The 24,828-nt window shown below is 44.5% G+C and overlaps 1 protein-coding gene across 1 annotated transcript in view; it reads left to right on the top strand.

Annotated features, from left to right (window-relative positions):
- Positions 1–1,334: 1,334 nt before the first annotated feature.
- PDE4D (phosphodiesterase 4D) overlaps positions 1,335–24,828 on the top strand; it is a 1,044,072-nt gene continuing 1,020,578 nt past the window's right edge. The window contains exon 1 of the mRNA XM_084833299.1: positions 1,335–1,468. The gene's annotated coding sequence lies outside the window, so the exon portion shown is untranslated. The remainder of the gene's footprint in view (positions 1,469–24,828) is intronic.

Genomic DNA, 24,828 nt, shown 5'->3' with positions numbered 1-24,828 from the left:
AGTCTGTTTGTTTTCGTATGGGGAAGTTGTAAATCATGCAATCCTCCACTCCTAGCACTAGAAGTCAAAATGGCACCTCAAGGTAGATTCCTTGCAGAAACACCCCATTTCTCTGGCCAATTCACACATGGATGTTGTCACACTTGACATCTGCAGCACGGTGTAGGTTTGTGCGCATGCATGTGCTGCTCAAACGCCACTGCTGGAATTCTCAAATGCCACGCTTTCCGATGGATCCAGTTGAACTCTGAATAATAGAGCACTGTCTAATGATGTGCATGTATGTATGAACTAGCCCCATAGGAAATCACTCTCATACTGAGTAACAGATCCAGCGTAGGATCTTCAGTGGGCCTTCTCCATGAGCCCCTGCCAAAGGAAGTGAGGTGGGTGGTTACTAGGAGGAGGGCCTTTTCTGCTGTGGCGCCCCGGCTGTGAAATGAGCTCTCTAGTGAAGTTCGCCTGGCATCTACATTGTATTCCTTCTAGTGCCAGGTGAAGACCTTTTTTATTTTCCCAGGCATTTTAGCTTTCTAGTCTTTTAGCTTTGCTGTTTTAAATCTGTATTTTAAATATCTGCATTGCTGCAAGGTTTTATTCTGTTTGTATTGTTATATTGTAGTTTTAATGTTTATATATTTTATATTGTTTTACTGTGTGCTTTTTGGTTTTAATTTTGTGAACTGCCCAGAGAGCTTCGGCTATTGGGTGGTATAGAAAAAAAATAAAAAAATAAGATGCCTGAGCCTTCTGTCAAAATGCAAAATATCTCTACTTGCTCCAGAATTTTGACTTGGCCACCATCTCCTAGAGAAAAAAAAAATCATGCTGAAGAGAGCACACCCCCAGACTGCGATAACCTTTTTTTTTTTATCTTTTAAAGTCGTACAGCAGTTGAATGAGATGTGAATTCAGCAGCAGCTGCTGTTTCTATGAGTAATACAGCATGGAAAAAGGAAGAGCTGCATATTCCTGGGGGGCGAAGAAGACAGTTCTGCTATGATCATTGCTGGAGCATTGCACACGTGATCCAAATTAAATCTGGAGGTCTGACTTCAATTATTTTGTTACACCGAAGCAGGTCACCTGTTACTCAGTTTAGAAAAAACAACAGCAACACATCTGTGATTCCCTCTCCCCCAAATATACTTCTATTGCAGAAAGCAATTCCAACCTAAGCAGCTTAGTGTGTGGGATATCTTTTCCTTTTTTTATTGTTTGGTTGCAGTCCTTTCCGCTCTTCAGAGCCAGTTAGACTTGTTATGGGGAAGCTAACCGATTGGCTGATTAATCTAGCTCAGTTTCATAAATTATAGTTCAGCATGCGCTAGCACGAGTCCTGGGGTTGCCGTAATTCCAGGGGCCTGTCTGTTCCTGATTCTCTGCCTGTTTGTTCTTCGTGGTGCATGATGTTGTGCTGGAATTTCCTGTCATAGATAGCTGGCTGTTGCATCTTCAGGAGGACTGCGTGAGTAACTCTCTGACTTTTTAAACTCCGTCTGTTAATTGCACAGGTTAAGCAAGAGCTCCGGAACTGGGGAAAATACCATATCAGCATTAGGGACTCCTTTTGTGGCTGAGGGACTGCATTGTCTTTGGATTAACTTTGCACCTAGCAATCTGAGAGGGTTTACTTGCCTATGTGCTGTTGAACTGTAGTCCAAGATATGGATGTATTTATTGGGATGAATTTATTTCAGAAACCATGCTGTGTTTAATTCCTTAGGTGTTTCTGCCTTACTATAAAAGGGATGAGATTGCTATAACTGAATTGTTCAGGCTGATGCTGGCTTGAGTCAATGCACTGTGTTACAAAGAGCATTTCATGTTCTTTAGGCAGCATTTAATAAGTTTATTGCAATGGGTGTGGGTAGGGCATAATGCATAAGATGACGAACGCTTAAAAAAAGCCAACATTTCTTTTGTTTAAGATACAGTTTTTACCAGCTCACAGTGAAGACTGATGCAACTTCTTCTGTTACAGGATGCTACTTTAGGCTTTCCCTCTTTATAGTAAGCTAAATGCCAGGAGCACTTTAGAATGTTGGCCGACCGACTTACATCTGAGTAAACATGCACAGGATCAGGCTGCAAGGCTTTGAGATGGAACCTGTTATTAGATTGTAAGCCTCTGGGTAGGGCCATATTTCTTAACTTCTGTATGGTTCCTGGTATAATGATCCGCTTGGTATAAGTAATAAATGAGTAGGAGGATTTTAAAAGGAAAAAAAAAACCCATGGCAAATGCTGCCTGGGATTTGCATTGTAAGGCTGCAGTCCTGAGAATACTTACGAGGTAGTAAGTCTAATTGAACACAATGGGACTTCCTATAGAGCAGTGGAAACTGGTGTCAGTGGGGCGGTGAATCCGCCCTGGGTTTCAGTCAGAACTCTAAAGGAGCTACCCAAGGTGTGGGAGCACCTTGGATACTCCTTTAGAGTTCTGACTGAAGCCCAGAGTGGATTCAACCCCCCACTGACATCAAAGCCACCAGCCACCACTGCTATAGAGTAAACATGCACAAAATTTCCCAGCACTTGGATGAAATTATATTGGCTTTCAAAAATTGCCAGGTGTTGCTGAGATGTTAAAATGCTACAGCTGAATTCTGGCTTCTGCTCCAAACAGCAGAACAAAAGACAATCGACTGTGCTTGGCCCTCCCTGTGGCAAATACGCGTAGGCCGCATTAAGATTAAGTTCAAAGATGTAATAGTTTATTTATTTAAAACATTTGAACCCACCTTTCAGTTGCATGTGAAGACCTCCATGGGTCAAGTTCCCACAAATGTTATTTTCCAAGGGAAACTGCTACTTTCAATGCTTCCTGAGAATTTTTTAAATAGGGGGAAACGTTTGTTCTGTAAGTAGACATCTTTCTTTTAACATAGTTCAGAGTTTGGGCAGTTTCTTGACTAGCATTTCTCCCCCACCTCCATTCCCCAGTGAATCTATGGAACAGAAATTGTAGCCCGCAACTTGAATGGCTTCTGTTCGCAAGCTAGTAGATTATGATTTCATCTGTACTCTGGACGTAGATACGATTTCAGTGTTTCTACAATGATGACTATAAACTGCTTAAAAACTATATTTGTTTTCTAAGAGCCTGAAACCTAGTAAGATTTGTGCAAAGTCTTCTTGATCCGTTTAAGCAAATTCCCTGGTATAATACAGAAAGATCACTTGTACGGCTGTGTACATTCCCCCCCCCCTTTTCTTTTCAAAACGTTATGTTTGACTCTTCACTTTTAGAGAGAAGATTTATGGGCCAGTTTGCAGCACAGATGTATCAGAAAGCAAGGAAGAGAGCTGCACAGATAACCCCATTTTTATTAGACAATTACTATATATACAGAACATTCTGCATTCCTCCAAGATAACTAATGTAACAATTTTATAAAACTGTGTCTATAATTCTGCCATTGGATAGTTTGTAGTGGCAGTGGAACAAGCGGTGCAGATAGATACTATCAAAATGATCTATGAATCAGCCTGGCATACAACAATATAATTGCTTTTAGAGCTTATCTAGACTGTTGCTTCATAGCACAGTCTCTGCTGCATTTTAGCCTTTCTAGGACAGTTTCTACAAGTCTCCATTGAAAAGCAATAATGCGGTGTCCAGTCCAAACAGAATAGGTGGAGTTAGCTGTCCTGCTATTGTTGTTTCATCCCCACAACCAACACCCACAATGCCTCTGCTTCTCTCTTTTCTTTTAAAGACTGCGTGATATACATTCCAGATCATGAACTTGCACAGGCGTTGAAACTGACCCTAGGCAAGGCAAAGGCATAGGTCAGGAGGACCAAAACAGATTCAAAATGTGATTGCATTTAACAGGTCTGTTTTTTTCCTCCCTTTAAAAATAGAAGCTGCAGGGTCCCCTGATCAGGATCTCAGTTCACAGGGATGGGGAGTTTAACCCCCCCCACACACACGCCATGGTTCTGAAAAACCTCTCTCTCACCCACTCGTGCATGCACACACACACACACACACACACACGTACGTGCATTGAAGCTGCTATTTGCCCTGAGAGGGAAACTGTCAGTGGTGCCAATTACATTCATTCTGGACAACCTCAGTGTTGCTGTGGCAAAAGAGCAGGTGTGAGACCGTCTTCTCCAGCGCAAGAATAATGTAATGCGTGACATGAGCATTCTACAAGCATCTCTACACCAGCCTAAAATCCCGCATTTAAAACAGGGCTTTCTGCTTCTGTTTTAAATGCAGGATCATGACCGCATCCCTTTACGTGCGCTTCCGTTCCCCCCTCCCTTTCCCCCTCCTCCTCCCCCTTATCTGAGTCTTCCATATTGGCCTAGCTCCTTTTCTTGCAACTTTTCCTTTTTCATGGAGGGAACTTAAGCCGGGTAATTTAATAGCTCATTATCTCCGATCTATTTAAAAATGGAATAAAGGTCATTTAGTGCAGGAGGCGCCCTGGAGGTTCACGACGTCATCTAAAGGGCCCGCAAAATTCTGGGAGTGAGCAATCTCAATGGCAGGATAAAAGCTCCATGTGAAGAAGCCCTATGTAAATGCGTCACAATGAAGTCACATGATGCCAGCAACTTTGTCCTTAAAAAATGGTGGCGGAAGATGGGACAAATCAGGTTTTTATATTTACAGTCCCCATGTGGTGTTCCTGCACGACATTCTATGCATAGGGAACATGCGTGCCCTACACCTACTTTTGCGCTAGGTTAAAACTGTTGCAATCTGGTTAACTGTCCAACTGGGTCAATTTCTAATGAAGTTGTCTGTCAGTTTCACCTTGACTGTGAGTCTATTAAAACAACAGAACAGCAAACAAAACTGATCATAAACCATGTTATAGCAAAACCAGTGTCACACCAAAATTACAAGCACCAAGTAAACACAGGTTCTAAAAAAGCCGGGCAAACAAAAACATCTCCAGCTGGCACCAAAAGGACATCAAGGACAGTGCTGAGTGAGCTTCCCTAGGATAGGCATTCAAAAGACAGGGCACCACCGCCAAGAAGACTCTATCATGGATCACCACTTAGCTTGCTTCTGAAGGCAGGGGGACCTGGAAAAAGGCCTCCGTGGATGATCTTAACATCTGGGCAAGCTTGAATGGGAGCATGGAGTTTTGATATGGTGTTTCCGCTACTAATGTGCTACTGAGAAGCTCAGCCATGATGGCTTCTGAACATGTCTGTTTTGTATTTGTGTTGGCATCACCCTAGTGCCTTGTCTATTATTTCTTTTGCTCTGGGGAGGCCTGCATGGGCAGGAAGCGTGTGGCAGCCAGAAGCAAGGGGATCTTGACATCAGTGTGCTAGGCTCCCTGCCTAGTTCATTGTCCAGTGTGTCCTCAGCTGTAACTTAGTTGCTCTGCTGCAGTATGCAAAGCTTGACAGCTCCGGATACATGCAAAGGCCTCCCTGTCTACTATGTTGTCACCCTAGTCAAGCAACCCACGAGGGTACCATTAAAGTGGCTAATTTAGAGCCTTGGCAGGAAACATAGTCCAATCCTGAAGCATCCTCACCGTAAAATAGATCAGCTGCAGTGAAGGCTGGTGGCTCCGATTTCGGTGGGGCTGTAAATCCATTCTGGGTTTCAGTCAGGACCAGCCAAAACTCTAAAGGAACTATCCAAGGTACTGAACTATACCCCCAATAGGTTCAGAACTGTGGATAGCTCCGTTAGCATTCTGACCAAAACCTAGAATGGATTCATAGCCCCACCAAAATCGGAGCCACCAGCCTCCACTGATCAGCAGTTAAAGCACTACGCGGGCACCCAGCGTAGTATCCTTCGTCTATGTATTTCTACCTAACTGTCTCCCAGAAGCATGGCATCTGTAATGCTTAGTCCACTTACTTTAATTTAGGGATGTACGAAAGTTCCGCCACGGATCTCGGGGAGGCCAAATGCCAGCGCATTTGGCCCCCCGAAATCGGTGGCGGAACGGCCCGCTCCCCCGGGATGAGACTTACCTTGGGCAGATCTTCCTGGCGGCGGCAGCTCCGGCGGTGGTGCGGCGGCTGCGGCGGCCGGTCTTCAGACCGGCTGCCGCCGCTGCCATTTCCAGTAAAAAAAAAAAAAAGTGATAGGCTACGTACAGATTTACGTAGCCTATCACGGCTAGGTTTTTTTTTTTCCAGTAAAAAAAAAAAAAAATGTGATAGGCTACGTAAATGTTTACGTAGTCTATCACGGCTGACTTAAAAAAACAACAACAACGCACGTACGCAAATGGCAGTGGCCATGGCCGCCGCCATTTGTGTTTTTTATTTTGGCACGTCTTAGTCTACGTAAACATTTACGTAGACTAAGACGGCGAAAATAAGGGGAACGCAAATAGCGTAGATCCTATGCTATTTGCGTTCCCCTTATTTTCGCCGTCTTAGTCTACGTAAATGTTTACGTAGACTAAGACGTGCCAAAATAAGGCACGCAAATGGCGGCGGCCATGGCCGCCGCCATTTGTGTACACGTTGTTTTTTTTTTAAAGTCAGCCATGAAGGCTACGTAAACATTTACGTAGCCTATCACGGCTGACTGCAGGGAAGCAAACGGCGGCGGCGGCTACGGCCGCCGCCATTTGCGTCCCTGATAGCCAGCGGCCGGACGTCCAGCTGCTGGAGGAGCCAGCCGGCGGCTCCGCAGAATCGCTGCGGAGCACAGCCGACCGGCCAGGATTCCAGGGGCAGGGGGAGGGACGGAGCGCCTCCCCCCCGTCCAGGATTCCAGGGGGAGGGACGGAGCGCCTCCCCCCCACCATCAGCATAATCCGTGAAAGGTGAGTCGGTTTCGTGCATCCCTACTTTAATTCAATCAAGCAGCCAGGGACTTGGCTGAGCCACCCTTTCATCCCCCAGAGTCAGGCTATTGATCCCTTTGTTCAGATCCATCCTGCGTCTACTCAAAATTCTTTCCCGGTTTGGAGTCTATGGGCTTCTTCACACAGACCTTTTATCCCGCTATTGAAATTGGTCACTCACAGAAGATTGCAGGCCCCTTAGGTGATGTCGTCAATCTCCAAGGCGTCTCCCATACTAATGACCTTTATGCCATTCTTTAAAAGATCGAAGATAATGAGCTATCAAATTACGGCGCTTCCTTCAGTTCCACTTGAGTTCCCTCGTGAAAAGAGGAAAACTGGCAATAAGAGGAGGTAAACTACAGTGCCATCTACTGGCTGTATAATGAAACATATCAAGGACTCAGATAAGGGGAGAAAGGAGTGGGGAGAAGGAAGTGCATGTAAAGGGAGTGCGTTGTGATCTTGCATTTAAAACGGAAGCAGAAAGGCCCATTTTAAATGCAGGATTTTAGGATGGTGTAGAGATGCTGTATAACTGCTCTTGAGTTTTGGCACCCAGCACCTTTAAGATCATAGGACTTGGTGTGGGCAGCCCTCTTGTCGTACAACGCCAAGACCAGCCTGGGGTTCGTCGCTTGGCTCTCAGTCCCCTCCTCATGATTCTTCCTAGCTGTAACTTGCTTCTGCAGATATATAATACCTGCACAGTCATACATCGGTAAACAGAGCATTATAAAACAACAAGTATTCCAGTGCACATGCATCCAAGAGAAAGCTGGTTATATAAATGCATGGTGGGAATGTCCTACTCTTTGAAAAAGGGAGGAGCATGAAGTAATACTTTAGTTTGTACATGGTGGAACTCCAGTGGTCTGCATGTTTGGCATCCAAAATGGATGGATTTTTGGAATTTCCTTACTGCACATTCATGTATGGACTGTGAATGGCAGAGGTCCTTGTGGGTACTAGGCTGGAGAACTGGGAAATGCTTTTTAAAAAGCATCTCAAGTCTCTCATTTAATATAAGGTGGAATGGAACAGATCATACCAAATGCATTTTCCTTCATATGTCTGTTAAGGTTGATAATCTCGAGTTTTTGTCATGACATTATTCTGAGTAGAAAGTGTGTGTGTGTGTGTGTGTGTGTGTGTGTATACAGAGATTGTTTTGGAAAGTTTTTGTAGGAAATGTTCCTGGTCACACAGAAACTGAAATCTATTTTTGCTCTGCAGTCTATTGGCCACAGCTGTGTCCTACTTATCCATTTTGCTATCTCCTCCTGGGCAGTTACTGTTTGCCTGTTGTTGATAGCAGAAACCATTCTTCTGAACTTCGGATAGGTATAGAAATCAGCTCTGCTTCTTTATGCATGCAACCTTCGGGAATGATCTCCCGGCTTCTGTGGCCCCAAATGGGTCACTTGAATGTGTGCACTCCTTGTTACCTCCCAAATCCCGGGAAGTACCAGTTCCCCTCTACTCAGCACTGGTTAGGCCTCATCTGGAGTACTGTGTCCAGTTCTGGGCACCACACTTTAAGAAAGATGCAGACAAACTGGAGAGGGTTCAGAGGAGGGCAACAAAGATGATCAGGGGACTGGAAACAAAGCCCTATGAAGAGAGACTGAAAGAACTGGGCATGTTGAGCCTTGAGAAAACTGAGGGGAGATATGATAGCGCTATTCAAGTACTTGAAAGGCTGTCACAGAGAGGAAGGCCAGGATCTCTTCTCAATCACCCCAGAGTGCAGGACAAGGAATAATGGGCTCAAGTTACAGGAAGCCAGATTCCGGCTGAACATCAGGAAAAACTTCCTGACTGTAAGAGCAATACGACAATGCAACCAATTACCTAGGGAGGTGGTGGGCTCTCCCACACTGGAGGCATTCAAGACAAGGCTGGACAGCCATCTGCCAGGGATTCTCTGACTTGGATTCCTGCATTAAGCAGGGGGTTGGACTCGATGGCCTTGTAGGCCCCTTCTAAACCCTACTATTCTGTGATTCTATTATTTGCTGAACCTGGGATTGCACTCAACTCTTTGGCCGTAGTTGGCTTTCTGAACTGAGAGTAGTCCACTTTACTGCTATTGAGGCAGGCTCTAAGTTAATTGTTTGGATGAATGTGAGGGTTGGTTTCAAGCTAGCCCTAGGATTCCTGTGAGCCAGCTAATAAACTTCCATCCCCCTCACTGGCAGGGATGGAGAAATCTGTTAGTTTCACTTTCTCCACATTTGAATTTTTAAAGTGTCAAGTTCTTTCTGTCCTGTATATGAAGACATTTGCAAAGTTTGGTAAATTCTCATAAAAACAACCCAAATGAAATTCTAATCTATTTGCAAATGGGTCAAATTCAGTAGGCTCAGCTATTCCCAGCATAGAGAGGATCATGTTGTACCTGCCTGCCATATAGCTCTTAATGAAGAGAAGCCTGTCAGGAAAAAAAAGAGAGAGGTAGCACCCCTAATTCAGCACCGCAAATATGGCTGAATATGCAGGGGTTCAAGCCCAGACTTTTAGGGCACAATTCTATTCAGATAGGCGGCCACCTCTGAACTCGGAGGCAACCACCTATCCAATGCAGGGCAGGAGAAGCACAGAGGGGATCATTCCCTCCGTGTTTCTCCTGCCCTGCATTTTTGGCTAGACAGCCAATTGCAGCTGTCTAGCTGCAGGAGGGCGGAGCGGGGGAGGAGGCTACTGTATGACAGATTGGATGTGTCATACAGGCATTTCCGCCCGCCCTGCCCTGGGACGCCCCCCAGAACGCCCCTTTTCAGCTGCTTCCACTCCTCTTGCAAGCGTGGAGAGTGGGGCTGTTCTGCGCTGCCTCCAAGGCAGCATGGAAGTGGAGGGAGGTCAGTTCTTCAGAAACTGCCTCGGATCACGGGCTCTGAGGTCGATTCCCGGAAAACCAGATATCCTATGGCTGTCTAGCCACTGCATAGTGGCCATAGGATTGCTCCCTCCAAAACTAAACACTCAAAGCCCTGGGCCTGGTTGGATAAAACTGTCAGTTTCATTTTCTCCCACATTTGATTTTTTAAAACATGTCAGGTTCTTTCCTTCCTGTTTATGAAGAAATGCCCAAATTTTGATAACTTTTTAACATAGAGTGAACCAAATGAAATTCTCACCCATCCCTATTCACTAGACTCTCACAGTCATTGACTGTTTTACATGTGAGTGATTTTCTTAATGGATATCCTTTCTGTATACAACTTTGCCCACATAAACAGAATTATATGTGAGAAAAGGAGATGTGTCTCTAACCACAACTGGAGCCACCATCAGGCATCAGCTGGGGCTTCTTGCCATGATGCGTACCTGCACCGAAATGCATATTTATTCACTGTGCATGATGGTGTATGGATGGGTTATATGTGACTTTGTACATCAAAGTATTCCAGAAGCACATATATTTTATAAATGATATATAAATATATATATTGTCTTTCTAGTATCCATGCACTGCTCAATGTGGCTCACAACATTTTAAAACTACAATACAATATAAAAACATGCATTCAGAAAAAATTACAATAAAAATAAAGAGGTAATAAAAACACAAAGGCAAAGATCATAAGTAAAACAACCTTTAAATAGGTAGGTCTGTTGGCATAGAATTGTTTTTATCTCCTAGTGAAAGAGTAGCAGTGATTGGTGTGTTGTATCAAAAATGCCACAGAGTGGCACTTCTAAGACTAAATTGTGGCATGAACATTTGTAGGCTACAACCTACAATAGGCTCTTGCCATGATAAACATTCTGGAAATGCCATGGAATTCTACACAAATTCATTGGCCTTATTCAAATAATAAAAGTGTGTATAATCAAGATGCAGGCAGAGATCCCACACCATGATCTCTACACATTGTTTGGGACTTCTGTATGGAGATGATACACTTGCAAGCTGTCCATGCATAGACTCTGGGTGGTCCACATAGGCTGCATTTTTGCATGATCATGCATATGGGCAATAATGTGCATTGGTTCTGTTCAAAAAGCCCAGTCAGTGCATGGAGGTTGGTCGTGGAGCCAACGGGCCTGGTTTTGATCCACACATTGTTTGTATGTGTTTTTGTTATCTGAATAGGGATATGTATGCATTGGAGTACTAGCAAAATATTATGGAAATTCTAGCAAAACGTGCAATCCATTTTCATTGTGGATTGTTTTCTATTCAAAGTTCCACGTCTTCACTCCACTTGCAATGCATCTTCTAGGCCCTTAGAACCTAGGGGAGGGGTAGGCAAGATGGTGTCCATGAGCACCGATGTGCTCCCAGACACCTTTCTGGACACTCGACAAGGCGCCCTCTACTCCTCCCATTTTTTAAAAATAACACATTTTCTTACCAGCAGCTGGGATTGCTGTGAAATAGGTTTCTGTTGGTGCTGAAAGCTTTTTTGAGTGTTGGGGCTCAGACCCCACCTCTGGCTTGTATTCAGTCTTTGGGGCAGGTTACTTGTCCTTTGCCATACCTCCCATGGCAGCCATTTTGTGGTGGTGCCCAGGAGAGTTTTTCTAATTGCCAAATGTGCTCTCAGCCCCAAAACATGGCTTATCCCTGACGTAGGGGAGCTACAAAAACAGGTCACATACAGCCATTTACTATTTCCCAACAAATGAGTGAGTTTTGCTTTGAGTTTTTCTCAGAACACATACATGGTTCTGTGGCGTTCTCAGTTGTCCTCTCTGTGCAAAGCTGGGTATATTACTCTTCTGCATTCCATTAAAAAAAAGCTGTTAGGCTCATTTCATTGTCCCACCAATAGGGGAAGTACATCAGGTGGAGACATGAGATAGATGGCGCCACCTCGACTCTTGAATGCTCTCCCCTAAGAGGTATGCCTGGAGCCAGCTTTCCTGCACTTTGGTGCCAGGCGAAGACTTAACTGTTTGCCTGGGTAGTCATTTGATTGCTGAAAAGTTTTTATTTAGTCCATAAACCAGGGGTGCAGAATCTCAAGGCAATTATATAATACAATTTACCCTAAAAATGAATTAATTAAAACAGAATACATAGCATAAAAATCAGCAACCAACTTTACATTATAAACAGTGCCCATACTGTTTCTCTCCCCAAAAACCATGCTGTCAACCTTTAATTACTTTTGTTCTCATCTTAGCAGCAGCAGCAAAATATTTGGCCATTTGTTCTATTTCTACCTTATTTATGCCTGCCGGCAAATACGAAACATAAAATCAGAGTCAAGAATATACATGCACTGCAGATACCTGTAAATCTAAGGCACTGCATGTGTCATATTCTATTAAGGCTAAGGCCATTTCTACAGCAGCCTAAAATCCTGCATTTAAAAAGAGGCTTTCTGCTTCCATTGTAAATGCAGGATCACAACTGACTCCCTTTACACATGCTTCCCCCTCCCCCCTGCTTGTATCTGAGTCTTCCATTATCTTTCATTGATCTCACTCCTCTTCTTGCCACTTTAACTCTTTGCACGGAGGAAACTGAAGTGGAACACAACGGGGTAATTTGATAGCTCAGTATCTGTGATCTACGTGAAACCACTGGGAGAGGTTGTCCGGAGTTTGTGGGTTCAGTGTCACCAGTACGTTGATGACACCCAATTCTACTTTTCCTTTCCATCTAATTCCAAGGAAGCTGTTTGGGTGCTGAACCGGTGTCTTGTCGGCAGTAATGGACTGGATGAGGGCAAACAAAATGAATCCAGACAAGACAGAGGTGCTCCTGTTCAGTCAAAAGGTAGATCAGGGAATAGGGATTCAGCTTGTGCTGGGTGGGGTTACACTCCCCCTGAAGACGCAGGTTCGCAGCTTGGGTGTACTTCTGGATTCAGCCCTGAGCCTGGATGCCCAGGTTTCAGCGGTGGCCAGGAGTGCATTTGCACAGTAAAGCTAGTGTGCCAGCTGCGCCCGTCCCTTGAGATGTCTGACTTTGCCACAATGACACGTGCCTTAATTACATCCTGTTTAGATTACTGTAACGCGCTCTATGTGGGGCTGCCTCTGAAGAGTACTTGGAAACTTCAGCTGGTTCAAAGAGCTTCTGCCAGACTGCTGACTGAGGCTGGCTACAGGGAGCATATCTCTCCCCTGCTAAAACAGCTTCACTGGCTCCCAGTCTGTTTCCTGGCACAATTCAAAGTGCTGGTCATGTCCTATAAAGCCCTGTACAGCTCAGGTCCAGGTTATCTGAAAGACAGTATTCTCCCCTATGAGCCTACTCGTGCCCTGAGGTCTTCAGGGGAGGCCTGTCTCGCTGTCCCGCCACCATCACAGGCACGTCTGGTGGGAACGTGGGAGAGGGCCTTCTCAGTGGCTGCCCCAAGGCTGTGGAACTCCCTTCCAGGGAGGCGACAGTGGCACCCTCCTTGGTTTGTTTTTGCAGGCATGTAAACACTTCCTTGTTCTGGCAGGCCTTTGGGGATAGCTAGTCTGGACCTGTGAGAATAGGACGGATGGATACTATATTTCTTGTTGTCTTTTAACATTTTGATATTTTATACAATTTTAATATTGATTTAATTATATTTTTCACTTTTGTATACTTTTATTTATACTTCTATTTATAGTTTTTAATTGTACAAGTTTTAATGTTGTAAAGCCGCCTTGTGTCCCACTATTGGAAAAAACGCAGGATATAAATAAATAAATAAATAAATAAATCTATTTAACAGTGGAACAAAGGGCATTTAGTGCAGGAAGGTGCATGCAAAGAGCCCGCAAACTTCCGTGAAGGATCAATTTCATTTGCAGGATAAAAGTTCCGTATGATGAAGCCCTAAGGAGCAACGGAGCCTCTGAATATGGAACATTCTATTATGGAATATCCCATGAAGACTGAGTAGCCTTCTCTCTGATAGTCTTCCGCTGGTTGGTGAAGACTTTTTATTTATTATTCTGGCAGTCTTTTGCCTTGCCAGGTTGGGGGTCAAGAGACAGGGCCTTCTCTGTTGTGGCACCTGATCTGTGGAATGCCCTCCCCAAGGAGGCTCACCTGGCACCTACATTGTTATCGTTTGGGCACTAGGCAAAGACCTTTCTTTCCTCCCAGGCATTTTAGCTTTTTGTAATCCACCCAGAGAATTCTGTTATTGGGTGGATTAATAATATACTAAATAAATAAAGTAGGCTTTAATGCACCACAGGTCTTGTTTTTGCTGGAAGAGACTAACATAGCTACCCCTCTAAAAATTGATTTTACTCATTTTGTGCTCTGATCTTAAAAAAAAAAAAAATAAAGTCAATTTTTGCATGTCTTTAATACTGTTATAGCTTTTGTATTTGCTATTGCTGATGTGAGCTGCCCTGTGAGTTTTATTGAACAGCAGGGGGGCATATGAATGTTTTGAATAACACTGAACTAAGAGTGAAACCTATGCAAAAGTGTTTAATCTAAGTTGGGCTTAGTTTAAAAAACAAAACAAACTTGAAGTATGTGTATAAGAGTTTCCATTTGGGTTCACTCTTTATCTGGAGAACTTTTGGCATCCTGTGCTTTTAACACAGAACAGCTGACTCTTTTTCTTAAATCTTACTTCACCTCCCACCCCAGTCATTCAGCCAGGGCCAGTGTGGATCTGTTTTTCAAACCTATCACAAACAGATCAGCTTTTTGGGTTACCTTTCCTAATTCTCTTTCTTCATGTGGGGAGTATCCTTTCTCAGGACAGCTGTTGTTCTGCCAAAAGTATAGCTGGCAGTATTTCCCCCGCTTTGATGTAAACAATTTATTATACAAAGAGAATGTTTTGTCATATTTTATGACATAGTGTTGCTGAAGCTATTCCTGGATTTGCCTTAAGCCCTCTTGTGCCAATACAGAAGGATCTATCTCTGAATCTTTCATGTAACTGTAATAAATATCCCAAACTGCCATAACAAGAACCAGCGTAGGCATAGTGTAGTGGTTAGTGTGTCAGACTAGGAGCAGGATGACCCAGGTTCCAATCCCCACTTGGTCATAATCTTTCACCAGGCTCCCTAGCCCTACTGATTTTAATTTTATTTCTTATGATATTTTTACATTATTATTATTTTAACTGGCAGTTGCCATTCTGCAAAGCAAAGTTCTGCTCTCCAGTATCGTCTTTATTGGGGCTCAAATATTGTGTTATTACTGTGTTTTGGAACTTGGATCCCACCTCTGCTTTGTATGTGTGTTCTTGGTCAACTTACTTTTCTTTTAGTTACACCGGTTTGCCTTCTGGGGAATGAGTGTTTTCTGATCAGCCTTGCCCACCATGGCAGCCATTTTATGAATGAGTAAGCCCAACCCCCACAGCAGCCATTTTGTAAGAGTGCCAATGACATATATTCTCAAAATGGCAAATGTGCCCACAGATCCACAAGCATTGAGGACCCCTCATTCAAGCCATTTAAAGTGATTTCCAACGTGCTAGAGCTCAAACTTGCCGGAAACCTCATGCTGATCCCAAGCTCCTCCCCTCCCATTTTAGATATGAATAATACTTAGTATTTATATTACATATTTCTAATATTGAAAGCACTATAGTATTTGTATTACATATTTCTAATATTGAAAGCACTATTATACACAATATCTCAGTAAATCTTACAAAAGCCCTGTACAGAGAGGGGCAGTGCAGGAGCTAGTCTGATTTCTTAAAGCTTCTTAGGATGTGATCATTTGTATGTATATAGACAGAAAAAAAAGGCCTACAACTCCCAGCATTCCCCAGCCAGCTGTGCTGGCTGGGGAATGCTGGGAGTTGTAGGACTTCTTTCTGTCCAAACATGCATCGGCTTTTGCCCTTAGTAACAGAATTTATGGACAAGGTGACATTTGAACTGGGAACTTCCTGCTTCAGAGCTCACACTACCTACGTGTGTGTGTGTGTGTGTGTGTGTGTGGGGAGGGGAGGGAAGGGCAGGATGTGATTTACTCAATGATGTGGGAAAAGCTCTGAGGCACTGTAGTATTACTACCTCAAATAGGAATTCTGTTCAGTGCTTATCACTCCCTCTAATTGCAAATCCAGATGGCATGTGCTGACAACTATGTCGCTAAAATGGGCTACCTAGAAAAAATAAAGAGGAAACGGCATGCTTGAGCAACCCATAGGGCTTCCAGAAGTACCAAAAACCTTTACCCCCCCACCGCCCCCAGAACCAAACAACAAATAATCTTCCCTTCTGTTGTCACTTGTCTTGGTTCAGACAGACACACAACTTACACGTATACCTTGGCTTGTAACTCATATTACAGTGCTGCTCCATTTGATTGTTTGCTATTGTTTTTTTAAAATTGTTTAAATTGTTTCTGTTATTTATTTATTTGTGTTGTACCAGTAATTGTTTGAGTATTTTCATAGTGATTTTAATATTTTAGCACTTTATTTTATTTATTTATTACATTTCCATTTTAGCATGTAAACTGCTTAGAGATTCTATTATATCAACATAAGACTAAGTGGGCAATTAACCAGAGGTGTGATGCGCACACAATGGATTTATTACCTGATTACCAAAATGGAGAATAGCTACTTCTAAACTGGAGACATTAGTTCAAATACTTGTTCAAAGTCCAAAACCATGGACTTTATTTTTACAATTTCCAGAGGGGTAGTCGTGTTAGTCTATTGCAGCAAAAACAACAATGATAGCAATTCTATGGTCCCTGGGAGAGTGTCCCAGGGACCATAGGAGTGCTTGGGAAAACCCTACTGAGATCAGAGACAGTGCTGCAACCTCAGAAGGAGGAGTCAGAGATCCGCCTCCCTTCCCCTGGCCCTTGGAAAAGTGACCTCGGGGGAGGATGAAAGGGGGTGTTTTGGTGGGCAGGGAGGGGAGGAGACTGGAGAGATATCCTGAACCGCCTCCACTGTTCTCCCCCCGCCCCCAGCATCCTTGCTAGATGGGCTGAAAAGCCCATCTAGCAAAAATCACCAAAGATGGAGGACAGGGAGGGAGCGATCACCTCTGCTGCTCCTCCTCCCACCCTGTTTGCTTCATCCCGGAAGGGCCTAGGGATCTGGGAAGCCTCTGAGTTTGAGGGCTTCTGAGCAGCAATTGATAGGATTGTACCCAAAGAGTCTTGTGGCATGGTCAAGACTAAAAAATTTATTATTACATATGCTTTTGTGGGCCTCTTCTTCCTCAACGAACAACAGAGGCTAAGTCATTATTAGGGACCCTGGGTAAAATCCAACATAAGCCCTACTTCGAGCAAACCCATTGAAATGGCATGGCAATCAGGCAGGAACTTGCATGTTTTCCCCGGTCACAAAGAACTCCTGTCCTTAATTTAATCAATGAGGAAGCATGTTTATTCTATAGCTCCTTTGCCCCTGCAGCAGTTCCAGAACCTTAACAGAACATCAGGCTATGCCTTCCAGAACAAAATGGCTTCTTGAGCCAAGGTGTCAGGGTAATATTGATTAAATTCATAGCACAGAAGACACGTGTCAGAGAGCCAGCACATCTGGAGTTCCTGTGTCACACTTCTGTACCCCTCTCTCTTTCACCAGGGAATGGCCTAAGTCTTGCTTAAAGACAAATTATAAGGTTAGAAGGAACGGAGCAAATGGCTGTCTAGTTGAACTTCCTTTTGCAAGGGATGAGGCCATGAAGTTCATCAGGCCTGCCAGATCCTCCTACGCAGTTTTGACCCCAGCGTGCTGGAAAGCTAGGGAGCATATGCTATGCTGGAAAGCTAGAGCACAAACCAGAGAGTTTTGCGACATTCTAGCAACATAGTTATTTGGGATTTCCAAGAGTATAAACATATTCTTCACACCCCTGTTAATGCCCCAAATAAAACTTTTGGCACATCTGGGTTAGCTAAGCCTGTCACTCAGTGAAGAACAATGTAGCCCAACTTTTATGTATTAACAATCTCTCTTTTTCTAAAATAAAAAACACAATAATAATACAGTAATGCTTACGATATTTAATCCTTTCATTTTTTTCCCTGTCTAAAATGCCATATATGATGTGTAAACTTAGTTCTGTCTGAGGCTTGAACATCTGTGCTTCATTTTAACAGATGGCTCATCCTCTGATGTCCCACACCCAAGCATAGTGCGGTGTTCAGCAACAGTGAGGCTTATATGCTAACTTATCCTTGTTCATTTTTTAAAAATGATCTGGCTCAGTTCTAGCCTGTTAGTGTATGAAATCTGTGGCTGTGTCCTGTGGCTGGAGACATATAATGGAAGCTATCATATGGCTAGATTTTCTTGGGTCTAATTAAGGCAAAATATTATAATTCCTTGCCTGGGCTTTTTGCAGATGACATTTTACATAATTGTTATAAGGTTTGCACTTGCAATAGTCCATGCCATATGTTCCAATAACAGTTAATTGGTTAGCAGAGTTATAACAGGCAGAGAGGATGCTGATTTACAATAATCTCTAACTGAGGCTGATGCTCTTTTAAGAGGTATCTCTTCCTCCTCCTCCTCCTTCTAGTTCATCATTTGTGATCTGTTTGTGAAAAAGCTGTTGGAATACAGGCAGCTATAACCAGTGTTAGGAGAGAAGTGAAACTTTAGAAAATCATGACCTTTCTTCTAAAGAACACTTTTAAGAAACAACCAAATGAAGGGATGAGGCTGCAATCGTATGCACACTTACCTGGGAGTAAGGTGGGTCTTACTTCTGAGTAGACAAGCATAGGATTGCAGTGAATATCTAATCTCTTCTTGAAAACATCCAAATGGGAAGCCCCCTGAGGTGTTGTTGTTGTTGTTCAGTCGTTAAGTCGTGTCCGATTCTTCGTGACCGCATGGACCATAGCACGTCAGGCCTTCCTGTCCTCCGCTAAAATGCCAAATGCGATAACGTACATAGGTGTCCATGTTTAAATAGCCATACTAATGATAGAACAAGAAATGGAATTACTGTTTGGCAGTCTGAAAAATCAGTAACTGAACATGGACGTAAAATAACCTCCCCATTTGATTTGATAAATGATATTAGTGGTTTTTATACAGAAATACTGATTGACCTTAGCTTTATTAGCGCTTGGCCCATGGACTTGCTAGGTGGAAACTGAACGCGTGTTATGAATTCCTGCCAGACTCAGTTTTAAGACAGTGGGCTTGCCTTGACATATTTCTGATATCCTTTCACTCCACTAGAGACCCTCAGAGGGGGAAAATGGGTCTTGGCCTCTTTAAACTTGGATTAATAGGAGCATTTTTAAAGGATTTGCTCTGGCTTTTCAGAGCAGTGGGAAGTTCTAATTTCAGGCTTAGGGGGATATTAGGATCTCCAATCAATATAAGGAGAATTTGAAAGTATTAGGAGCAAAATGTTATATAAAGAATGCAATCTGTTGTGCCACTGGGAGCTGGCATGTTATGGCAACACATCTGCCGTGAAGCAGTCAGTGACTGCAGTGTGTATAATCCTCTTTATGTAGCAAAGCTGGGAAGTGGCCTTCTTCCAAGCCAGACCACTGGTCTATCTAGCTTAGTATTGTGTACACCAGTCTTTCCCCAGCTTGATGCTTCGGGATGTGTTGAACTACATCATTCTACATGATAGGAGTTGTAATCTAACACATCTGGAAGGTGGAGAAGGCTGGTCGACACTGCCAGTGGCTCTCCAGGGGTTTCAGACAGGGGCCTTCTCCAGCCCCACCTGGAGATGCTGCAGATTGTATCTGGGGCCTTTCGGTTGCAAAGTAGGGGCTCTGTCGCTGAGTGACAGTACAAGCTCTTCTTTCACCGCAGGAACATAATACAAAGGATCATTTGGCCCATCATGAGACGAGCCCAACTGGGATCAACTCTAAATACATTTGCCAGACTCCAGTAAGGTGGCCCGCTTGTCCTCAAGGAACAGCATGTTCCAGTCGGTTATCTCTTTCGCCTACCCCACAGTCCTTTTTGAGCTTGGGGCGAAGGATGGAGAGGGACATGATGTTGTGCATGGTAATAGCTCGGGAGGGGGGCACTGGGCAAGATGCTGTTCGGAGGGCCCTTTCCCTGAGTAGCCCCACTTCCTCCTCCTCCTCCTCACTGTTGCTGCTGTCAATTTGCCTGGCCCTCTGAGCTCAGCCTGCACCACCGCCCAACGGGAGAAACCAAGGCCAGACGAGGCTGCTGCTACTATGAGCCTGTTCACACGTCATGCTAACCCACAGTGGGTTGCGAGCTACACTGGGCAGGTGGTTATGCAAACAACCCACTGTGCTCCTGTCAGACAATCAGGCAAGCAAGCTACACAGAGTAGTTTATTTCACCCACCTCGCCCCTCCTCCTCCTGTAGTCCTCCTGCCCAGCCAGGCAGGTATCCCAGCTTCCTTTGCAGTGGGAATAGAGACTGCTTGAGAGGAGCAGAGTAGTGGCAGTGTTTTTGGCTGCTCTTGCCGAGCAGCTCTGTGGGCAATCTCTATAACCCATGCTGGCATGACAGACAACACTCTAACCCACCATAGGTAAAATAACCCATACTGCAGACTGTGGGTTCTCAGGGTGGTTTACTTGGGGGACATAACCCACCACAGGTGGGAAAAACATCCCACAGACAACACATGAAGCCATCATGAGTTGTTCTGGAAAATAAGCCAGCATGGGTTAGCATGTTGTGTGAGCCTAGCCTACATCTTCTTGCTCTTCCACTTGCGCAGGGCAGGCGAAACTGGCTTTCACAGGGAGGAGGAGAAGCAGACGTGTCAAGAGGCTCTGGAAGTTGGTTGTGGTATGACCCTTGGAAGATGCCCAACAATGCTGAACCCTGGCGCTGGCCTTGTGCGCGTAGCCGTAAATCTTGGTAATCAAGTGACAACACACTGTGTCCCCCTGATCCTAATGAGACCAGATCCTGTGCACATTTATTTGGAAGTTGGTGCTGCTGATTTCAAAGGGACTTGCTCCCAAGTATGTGTGTACAAGATTGCCTCCTTAGGACCAACACAGACATTACTTTAAATGTGTGTCTAGCAGCTATATCTCCTTTCCATTTTTACTTTAGAGTAGGAGAAGGGGCCCCAATCCATGTTTAAATAGCCCCCTATCCCTCCATGCTAGGGTCCCAATCTGGATTGGGGCCCTGCACCTACTCTAGCATAATTAAAAAACCCCAAACCTATAGATGCAAGAGCAGAGATGAGCAACACACTGTCCTCTGCTGCGGCCCCTGCTCCCCCAAATTTACCAACATTCATTAAAGGATTTGGGGGAGGGGGAGAAAAATGGCATCCATAGTGGTTATGGAGCACCATTTTTCAATTTTGTATGTATGTATTTATTTTTGCCCCTTCATGGATCACTGCCTTGTTGTGGCGAAGGGGCTTGCGTAACTCAGTGAAGCCATAAGCTATGCCGTGCAGGGCCACCCAAGACGGACAGGTCATGGCAGAGAGTTCTGACAAAATGTGGTCCACTGGAGAAGGAAATGGCAACCCACTCCAGTATTCTTGCCAAGAAAACCCCATGGAACGTATCACAAGGCTAAAAGAGATGACGCCGGAAGATGAGCCCCTCAGGTCGGAAGGTGTCCAATATGCTACTGGGGAAGAGCAGAGGGTATTTCCAAGTAGCACCAGAAAGAGTGAAGCGGCTGGGCCAAACCCAAAAGGACACTCAGCTGTGGATGTGTCTGGTGGTGAAAAGAAAATCCGATGCTGTAAAGAACAATATTGTTTAGGAACCTGGAATGTCAGATCAATGAATCAAGGTAAGCTGGAGGTGGTCAAACATGAGATGGCAAGATTGAACATCGACATCTTGGGAATCAGCGAACTAAAATGGACAGGCATGGGCGAATTTAATTCAGGTGACCATCATATCTACTATTGTGGGCAAGAATCCCTTAGAAGAAATGGAGTAGCACTCATAGTCAACAAAAGGGTGGGAAAAGCAGTACTGGGGTACAATCTTAAAAATGATAGAATGATCTCAGTACGAATCCAAGGCAAACCATTCAACATCACAGTAATTCAAGTCTATGCCCCAACCACTGAGGCCGAAGAAGCTGAGGTTGATCGGTTCTATGAAGACCTACAACACCTTCTAGAACTAACACCAAAAAAAGATGTCCTCTTCATCATAGGGGATTGGAATGCTAAAGTAGGAAGTCAAGAAATCACCGGGATAACAGGCAGGCATGGCCTTGGTGTACAAAATGAAGCAGGACAAAAGCTAATAGAGTTTTGCCAAGAGAACATGCTGATCATAGCAAACCCTCTTTTCCAACAGCACAAGAGGCGACTCTACACATGGACGTCACCAGATGGTCAATATCGAAATCAGATTGATTATGTCCTTTGCAACCAAAGATGGAGAAGCTCCATACAGTCAGTAAAAACAAGACCTGGAGCTGACTGTGGCTCAGATCATGAGCTGCTTCTTGCAAAATTTCGGCCTAAATTGAAGAACGTCGGGAAAACCACTAAACCGTTCAGGTATGACCTAAATCATATCCCTTATGAATATACAGTGGAGGTGAGGAATAGATTTCAGGGATTAGACCTGATAGACAGAGTGCCTGAGGAACTATGGATGGAGGTCCGTAACATTGTTCAGGAGGCAGCAATGAAATCCATCCCAAAGAAAAAGAAATGCAAGAAAGCCAAGTGGCTGTCTGATGAGGCTTTACAAGTAGCTGAGGAAAGAAGGGAAGCGAAAAGCAAGGGAGAAAGGGGAAGATATACCCAACTGAATGCAGAGTTCCAGAGAATAGCAAGGAGATACAAGAAGGCCTTCTTAAATGAACAATGCAAAGAAATCGAGGAAAAGAACAGAATGGGAAAGACTAGAGATCTCTTCAAGAAAATTGGAGATCTCAAGGGAACGTTTTGTGCAAAGACGGCATGATAAAGGACAAAGAAGGCAAGGACCTAACAGAAGCAGATGAGATTAAGAAGAGGTGGCAAGAATACACAGAAGAACTATACAGGAAAGATCTGAATGTCCCTGATAGCCATGATAGTGCGGTCACTGAACTTGAGCCAGACATCCTAGAGAGTGAAGTCAAGTGGGCCTTAGGAAGCATTAGTAACAACAAAGCTAGCGGAGATGACAGTATTCCAGCCGAGCTATTTAAAATCCTAAAAGATGATGCTGTTAAAGTGCTGCATTCAATATGCCAACAAATCTGGAACACTCAACAGTGGCCACAAGACTGGAAAAGGTCAGTTTACATTCCAATACCAAAGAAGGGCAACGCCAAAGAGTGTTCAAACTATGGCACAATTGCGCTCATTTCACATGCCAGCAAGGTGATGCTCAAAATCCTACAAGCTAGGCTTCAGCAGTATGCGAACCGAGAACTACCGGAAGTACAAGCTGGGTTTAGAAGAGGCAGAGGAACTAGAGATCAAATCGCCAACATTCGCTGCATCATGGAGAAAGCAAGAGAATTCCAGAAAAACGTCTATTTCTGCTTCATTGACTACGCTAAAGCCTTTGATTGTGTGGATCACAACAAACTGTGGCAAATTCTGAAAGTGATGGGAGTACCAGACCACCTTACCTGTCTCCTGAGAAACCTGTACGAGGGTCAAGAAGCAACAGTAAGAACCAGACATGGAACAACCGATTGGTTCAAAATTGGGAAAGGAGTACGACAAGGCTGCATATTGTCACCCTGCTTATTTAACTTATATGCAGAGTACATCATGAGAAATGCCGGGTTGGATGAATCAGAGGTCGGAATTAAGATTGCTGGGAGAATTATCAACAACCTCCGATATGCAGACGATACCACCCTAATGGCAGAAAGCGAAGAGGATCTAAAGAGCCTCTTGTTGAGGGTGAAAGAGGAGAGTGCAAAAGCTGGTTTGAAACTCAACATTAAAAAAACTAAGATCATGGCATCTGGCCCCATCACTTCCTGGCATATAGAAGGGGAAGAAATGGAAGCAGTGACAGATTTTACTTTCTTGGGCTCCAAGATCACCGCAGACGGTGACTGTAGCCATGAAATTAAAAGACGCTTGCTCCTGGGGAGGAAAGCTATGGCAAACCTAGACAGCATAGTAAGAAGCAGAGACATCACCTTGCCGACAAAGGTCCTTCTAATCAAAGCTATGGTTTTCCCAGTAGTAATGTATGGCTGTGAGAGCTGGACTATAAGGAAGGCTGAGCGCCGAAGAATTGATGCTTTCGAACTGTGGTGCTGGAGAAGATTCTTACGAGTCCCCTGGACTGCAAGGAGGTCAAATCAGTCCATCCTAAAGGAAATCAACCCTGAGTGCTCATTGGAAGGACAGATGCTGAAGCTGAAGCTCCAATATTTTGGCCACCTAATGCGAAGAGAAAACTCCCTGGAAAAGACCCTGATGCTGGGAAAGACTGAAGGCAAAAGGAGAAGGGGACGGCAGAGGATGAGATGGCTGGATAGCATCACAGATGCAATTAATATGAACTTGAGCACGCTCCGGGAGAGAGCGCAGGACAGGAAGGCCTGGCGTGCTATGGTCCATGGGGTCACGAAGAGTCGGACACGACTGAACGACTGAACAACAACAACAACAATTTATTTTTGGCACCATGGGTATGTGTATAGCCTGCGGTGGGAGGCCTTGGGAGGTGAAAATGGCCCCTGGACCTTGAGAAGTTGCCCACCTCTGTGCTAGATGCACATTTAAAGTCATGTCTGGTTTGGGTCTTAATTGCTCCCAAGCGCTGTAGTATTGAGCCCCGTGCTTGCTGGGCCCCATTGCTGATTCAGGCAACAAATGTAGGTCTGTGAATGCTCACAAAGCCACACTCTGCCATAGCAGATGACAGGCAACCTATGTTTGCAAATGTGGTGAGGCCTGCCTTGATTCCAGCCAGTGTGTGGAACTAAGAGCGTAATCCTATCGGATCCACCTTGATACTCGTAAGCCTCTGAACCTGGAGGCTTTCGACTATCCAGCGCAGAGCGGGAGGCTGATCCTTGCCTCTGCCCCACCTTCCACTCTGCAATTTAGCCTATTTCACTTTTCTAGCTGAGGCGTTGTGGAGGGGGCGGGAAAGAGGCTGGGGAGGCCTCTGGATATGGCGTAAGCCTGCCTACCCAGTCCCCTCCCCTCCCTCCTCACAGAACAACCCCCTTTCCCTCCTCTCTGAGGTTGCTAGCG

This window comes from Heloderma suspectum, chromosome 2 (assembly GCF_057233095.1).
Source record: "Heloderma suspectum isolate Gila_16-S chromosome 2, 16-S_ref, whole genome shotgun sequence".
NCBI classification, from domain to species: domain Eukaryota; kingdom Metazoa; phylum Chordata; class Lepidosauria; order Squamata; family Helodermatidae; genus Heloderma; species Heloderma suspectum.
Note: the sequence above shows the minus strand (reverse complement) of the source record. Positions and strands in the feature narration are given on the sequence as shown.